This window comes from Sturnus vulgaris, chromosome 3 (assembly GCF_052056855.1).
Source record: "Sturnus vulgaris isolate bStuVul1 chromosome 3, bStuVul1.hap1, whole genome shotgun sequence".
In the NCBI taxonomy this organism is placed as follows: Eukaryota; Metazoa; Chordata; class Aves; order Passeriformes; family Sturnidae; genus Sturnus; species Sturnus vulgaris.
Window position 1 is genome coordinate 17397922 of NC_142245.1, and position 6772 is coordinate 17404693.

The window sequence follows — 6772 nt, forward strand, 5'->3', positions numbered from 1 at the left end:
AGATTCACTAAATTAATGTGGTAATTATACTGAATATTATTCTCAGTAGAAATAGCAACAGGGAAATGATTTGCATAAGAAATGTGGATTATTCATGTAAATGAATGTGTTATTTGTTTATAGAAAAGATTAAGTCTTGTCTAAAGACCTAGAACTCAGCTATACATAAAAGTGAACACTTAAGCAGTCTTTCATGCCTCCACTGTGTTCTGCCCATCTTTATCAAATTCATCTTTGCAGTACTACCTGTGTTTTTCTCATCAGTCCATTTTGCTAAAGCTCAAACTCCTCTCAGTGTAGGGAATAGTTAATCTTCCCTAGGGAGCCTATTTGGGCTGCCACTGAAGAATCTTTAGTGGAATCCAGGCTTTTAATCTTTGTTTCAGCAAGCTGAGCCTAGTGCCAGGAGAAAAAAGGAGTGGTTTCTAGGTTTGAAAAGCTATACAAAAAGCCTGACTCAGAAAGATGACTCCTTTAATTTCCCTCCTCCACGTGCTGAATGCAAGAAGGAGCTCAGGTCCCAGGCTGACTGTCCCTGCACAGTTCAGAAGCAGCCAGGAGTTGCCTCAGTTTGGGGGCAATAGAGCAGGTGAGCATATCCTTGGCAGCCCCCAAGAGCTGGGCTACTGATGGAGACACCATGTGCCCACCTCCCACCCACTGTACCACCCCATGGCCTGCTCACTCATGGAGTACTTTGGCCCTGCTACCCAAGCAATGTAGAAAGGGTTGATCCCACTGCACCCACCTCCTGTAAACATCAGAACAGCCTCATCCCTCACCACAGCAATCCCCAGGCCAGGGTTATTCACCAAAGGAAGAACACTGACTTCACACAAAGAGCAAAAAGGCAGACCCAAGTGATGCTGCAGGTCCTTCAGCCTGCCATTCAGCCCTGCAAAGCAGCCAGCTCAGCTCCTGGACCCAGCTTGGGAAGGGCACAAGCACCCAGCACGGCCTCTTAGGAAAGCAGCTTTATCAACCATCAGGAGACCTTCTCTCTGGATTTTGTTAAGTAAAGGCAGCTCATCATGCATGGCCAACCACATCCTGGGCTGCATCAAAGGAAGCAAAGCCAGCAAGTCCAGGGAAGGGATTCTCTCCCTCTACTTGTGAGACTCCACCTGGAGTACTGAACGAGCCTTGGGACTCCCAACATAAAAAAGGATGGGAACCTGTCAGAGTGAGTCCAGAGGAGGCCACGGAGATGTTCAGAGAGCTGGAGCACTTCTACTACAAAGACAGGCTGAGAGAGCTGGGATTGTTCAGCCTGAAGGAGAGAAGGCTCCATGGAGTCCCTAGAGCACCTTCCAGTACCTTAAGGGGGTACACAAGAGAGCACAGAGGGATTTTTTTTTACATGGGTAGGTGGTGATAAGAGAAGGCAGAATAGCTTTAAACTGATTGAGGGTTAGAAGATTTAGATTAGATATAAGGAAGACATTTTTTCTAATTAAGATGGTCAATCACTGGAGCATGTTGCCCAGAGAGGTGGCAGATGACCTATCCCTGGAAACATTCAAAGACAGGTTGAATGAGGCTCTGAGTAATCTGGTCTAGTTGAAGATATCCCTACTTACTGCAGAAGGGTTAGGCTGAATGACCTTTAAAAGTCCTTTACAACACAAATTATTCTATGGTTCTATATGCCAGGTCATTGAGGAGAAACATTCTCAGCTGATTCTAACTTTCAGGCATATGTAGCAGCATGGGCCACTGAGGATCTGTTATCCCTGGTTGTTTTAAAATAATTTGAGAAAGGAAGAATGTCTGCCTCGCAGCAGGAAGGGCTTATTTCCTGTCACAGTAAGCTCTCCAGTGACAGCTGTGTCTAGCTCAGGTTCTGGCACCTTAATTCAGCATAATAATGTGGACTTCTCAGCTTCCTTCAGCTCCATCAGGTGGTCAGAACTCATAGAAGTTCTTTGACGTTCTACAGATTTATTGCAAGATTTTTTATAATTTAAAGAGTAGTGTTGAGGAATGGCACCTCCACACAGCCTTTCCACCAAAATTCTCTTGCCATTTTTTATTTCCAAGTACTTGTAAACCATAAAAATAAAAATGAAGAATAAATGGGAGTTCCTTCTACTGAACTCAGCAGTTTATTCTTGCAGCATATGAATTATTTTCTGTTAATTCATTCCCTAAATTCTTTATGTGCTTAGCTATGTGTTGGTTTGATAGAGTATCCCTTTCTTTTTTGCATTTGATACAATTAAAGTTCTGCAAAACTCAGCGGTTTAAACTCTTGGAAACTTGCGCACATTGGAAAATATTGATCCATACGGAGGAGGCTGTGAAGTGCCCAAGCCCTGCTCCCACGCTCTGCCCTGGACAAGTAGAAAAGCAAGCTGAAATGGAAATTGAGTTCTCAGTAATGTTCAACTCAGCCGTTCAAAAATAATGAGCCCTTCAAATCCATCTACTTTGGAGATGCTCAGGGATATTTCTCTTGTCCGTATTCACCTGGTGAGTGTTGGGAGGCCAGGGATCAGAGTCCCTGAGGACAAGCATCTTAACATCAGGCTGACATTTCCCCAGCCTCACTGAAAGGTAGAAGTTGTGCACAAGGGATGCATTCAGCATGGACACTACCTGGGTTTCAGAAAAGGACTCTGAGACAAACATGGGTCCAAGTTAAAATAAAACCTCAGTCTGTGCCACACCTCTCCTGGGTGCAGTCACACCCTGGTGCAGGGACATGTGGTCCAGCATGAACCAGTTCCTGCAGGACTTCAGATATGAGTTTGCAGAGCTGGAGTTAATGTTGGCCAAGAGGATCAGGGGGAACACCTCAGCCATCTGTGTTAGTGTTTTGCTATTTGTTAGTCTTTTGAACCTATGCCCTAAGAGTAACACACAGTTTTTAAGACTAGGGTTATGATTCTGCTGAGATCTGAGATCAAGGAGCAGCTAGGAAGAGTGTTGATACTGTTTTCTTTTTTCCTTTGAAAATGAAATACAGTAAATTACAATAAACACCCAAGAAACAGAGAAGGGTCAACAAGAGTGGGTGCTCCAAAGGAGCACAAAAAACACTCATTCCATTAATAGGGGGTTGTACCCAAAGACTTACAGAAAAAGCATGGCCCCAGTTTCTGGAGCAGTATTCCAAAGTAATTCTTGGGTTTTGAAGAGGGCTGTGGAGAGACTGTGGTAATGGGACAATCACAGATGTAATCCCACTCCTGCATCCTCTGGAAGCTCAGCATTTAGCTGCAGAGGCAGGAGCCCTCGGCAGCCTCAGCCCAGGCAAAAAGCAGCATTATTGCCACCAGCAGCCAGGCTGAAAGCACCCACTCAGGGTAGCTTAAGACCAAATTTCTCACTCTTATGCTCCAGCTCTTCAGCAGTGCAGAGCTGCTTTCAAGCAGTAAGTAATTTATGTCTAGCTGCAGCATATTTATGAGAATGAAATCCTGCTTTTACCTGAAGAAAAAAAGCTACTTTAGAGCAACTACCTCTTTCATTTCACCTCACTTAATGAGCACCAGCTATAGACATCCTTCTTGTAGCCACAGTTCCAGGAGCATGAAGAGCTCTGCGTGGTTCTGCAGGGTGCTTAGCTCTTAACCCTTCCCTCCACATTGGATGTGTGCATGACAAGTGGCGGGGGGAAAAAAAGGGTCTTTTAAAATTGCAACACTTCACAGAAATCACATTTTGTGTCTTTTGAACCTGAATATGCAATTCCCACATTTGTATGTGGTTCATCGCAAATATTCCATCAAAATGTGCTGGAAGAGAAAACGATTTATAATTGCTGCTCTGTTAATGGAGATTCCCTGCACTAGATTATGAGTGAAAATTTTCCTCCTCAGCAGCACTAGCAAAGTCCATTTTTCTTGTCTCACACAACAGCTGAAAATTTGTACAAAAACCAAGTTCGTTTTCAACCTGTCTCCTACTGTGACTTTGAGTTCCAAGGATCAACATGATGGTCCAGCTATAACATTAATAGTGATAATGGGGACATGTAATTCACCCAAGAATAATTTTCTAGGACACTTACAGCACTAAACACTTATTCAATAACAAAAAAGTAGCAGATAAGCCCAGGTAGAGAGCACTTCTGCCTGGTATCTGCAGCCACCACAATGCCAAGCGTGTCCTTTGCAAGTGGCATCACTCTCCAGCACTGCCAGGCTGGGTAGAATTAGTCAGGATTTTGTAGGGTTTTTCCTTTATCTGTGGAAAGTCAGCTTCCTACATTACATGGCTGATGTGAGCAAAACAAAGGTCTGCCTGCACTGGAAGGGAGCGCGATGGAGACATTCATTTCCCCAGAATAGGTAGTGTAACAAATCAATCCTGACTGCACTGATAAATTGAACTTCAAGCTTGGTGATACTGCTTTTCAGGTCTAATTCAGTGTAAGACACAGCAGGAAGGAAAGGCAAAGGCACTCGTTAGCATTTCATTCTGCAAGGAGCTGCTCCCTGAGCTGGGGAGGGAAAAAAATAAAAAGGATTTTTTTCATCTTCTTTTTCACCACAGCATTGCAACAGTTTTTAAGGAAGGTAACATGAGGGTCACAGGAATATGTGGGGGTGTATGTGCAGGGAGAGAGGTGCAAAAGAACAACTCAGAGATCGCTGGCTTCTTGCCACGCTCCAAACCTTGGGATGGGGTCATAACTTGAGCTCTTGGATGCCAACAAGAAAGAAGTGTTGCTTATGGGAAAAATCCAGTTCCCAGCAGTAGGAAGATTACAGAGCAGCCATGCTATGGTATGCAAAGGGAGGAGGACTTCAGGAGGCTGAGGTCGGGTCAAATCTTATCTCTTAACAGAGCCCTAGGCTGAACACAGATCACTTCCCCGGGGAACTGCAGAAGTATGTCTTGTCTAAGTAAACATCAAGTCCTGCTCTTGTGTCACATAGTAGCCATCACCCTGGGAACCTGATCTCTCTTCCCCTTGGCACTGTAAATAATAAGAAAGGGGATTTTTACCTTTCAATTTTCTGAATAATGAGGCAATAATTCCTCTGTATTACACTCCAGCTTTTCACCGTCTTCCACACTGGAGCACAGGTTTGCATACAACCAGAGTCTAGCAGGACTAACTTCAGGAGAAAAGTCTCCACAGCCTTCCATGAAACACTGACGTGAACAGCTCACAGAGGAAATAAAGCAAGACTTTAGGTTTGCAAACTTTGAAATCCCATTGTCAGAATTGTGGCTTCTGGTGGGGTTGTAGAACTGGAGGACTGGTGGACACGTAGATTTAGCAGTGGCTTTGACTCCATGTCCCCAGGTTGTCAGGTTGTCTCTTCACTCCCATCACTGCCCATGCAAAGGTCTGCACCAATGGGACACTTTGCACCCATTCTGCTCAGTGAACAGTTTTCAGGCACCATCTACCCCTGGAAACAGGTTTTTCCTTTCAAAAGCTTCAAAAGTTCTCATTTTTAAGGTGCCAGCCCAATGACAACATGCTCTTTAGGGGTCCATTTGTGGGTCATGGAGTTAGGATTATATGTACTGCTTAATAGTCACAAGCAAAGCAACATTATTCATTCCACATAGAGCATCGTGTGGTGTGATCAAAGCCTGCTGACACAGCTTGGACAGCTATGATTATGCAGTAGCCACTTGCATGAATAGAATACCTCTCAGCAAGGATTGCAAATACACTTTTAGGTAAGGCAGAAGTCCTGGTGGCCCCACTGTAAAACCGGTCAAAGGAGAGATGTGACCTCAGACAGAGAATTATACTGCAGTGTTTCAACAGCATTTAATTGATTACCCAGAAAGGCAGAAATACTCAATCTGTGTGTTTCTATCTCAAACCTGGACCAGCTTGGTATTTCTAGGGTGGTCATCCCTAGCTACCTAAGGGCAAGAGCCCCATGATCTTGGGGCAATTTGCCTTGTGGTTACGTGTCCCCAGAGGACAGCCCTTCCCCTTTTGCCAAAACTGCCACAGCTCTGCACTGTAGCCACGACCTCTCCAGCTATGCTTGTCATTCTTGTAAGTCTTAGATGTTTTGGAATCCTGTTAGGCTTGAGAGTAGAGCCTGTCCTGTTGCCATCTACAGGAATCCACAGAAGCCTCACTGACCATGCAGAATGCATGTGAGCAGTGAGGCCGACTGGTATCTGCTGTACCCTAACTGCACTCTCAATATGTGCACCAACTATATCGAGGAAACATTAAATACTTCCAGTTGTGTCTATTTGCAGCAATAAGCTCTAGCTGAAGACTTTGTTTGCAAAGGGTTGATTAGTTCCTTTCAATTTCATCTCAGCCTTATTGTTACAGTATACCTCACCATCCATCTCCTCTTCCCTCTCTAGACATTATTTGCTATTCTTGCACCTACCTTTTTCAAAAAGGGCTTTTATTACCAATACTAGTCTCAAGCCACAGTCCCACTTTTCTTTCATTTCTGCTAGAGCAATACCACCCACTGCAAAGCATCCCTGTAAATGCTGTGGTTACAAACGAATGCATCCTTCAGCAGCATTTCAGACCATTTCTTCACAATGCACATTGTAAATGAGGAGTAATATATCTTCAGAATTGCCCAGAAAACATTATTCTGTTAGCAATATAAAAGCTTCACAGTGTCCGAGTAGGTGCCCTTGCCAAAAACATTTCATTGTGAGCCAGATAATTCAGTTTGAATTGTACATGGTTTGGTATAATCATTCCAGTAAAGGATTCTTTACAATTCTGTAACAGCAAGTCACGTGGCTCAATAAAGTTTATTGCTGCAAATGCTTAGTGATTCATGGCATGGATGAATTCTGTTTCTTTCCTGGA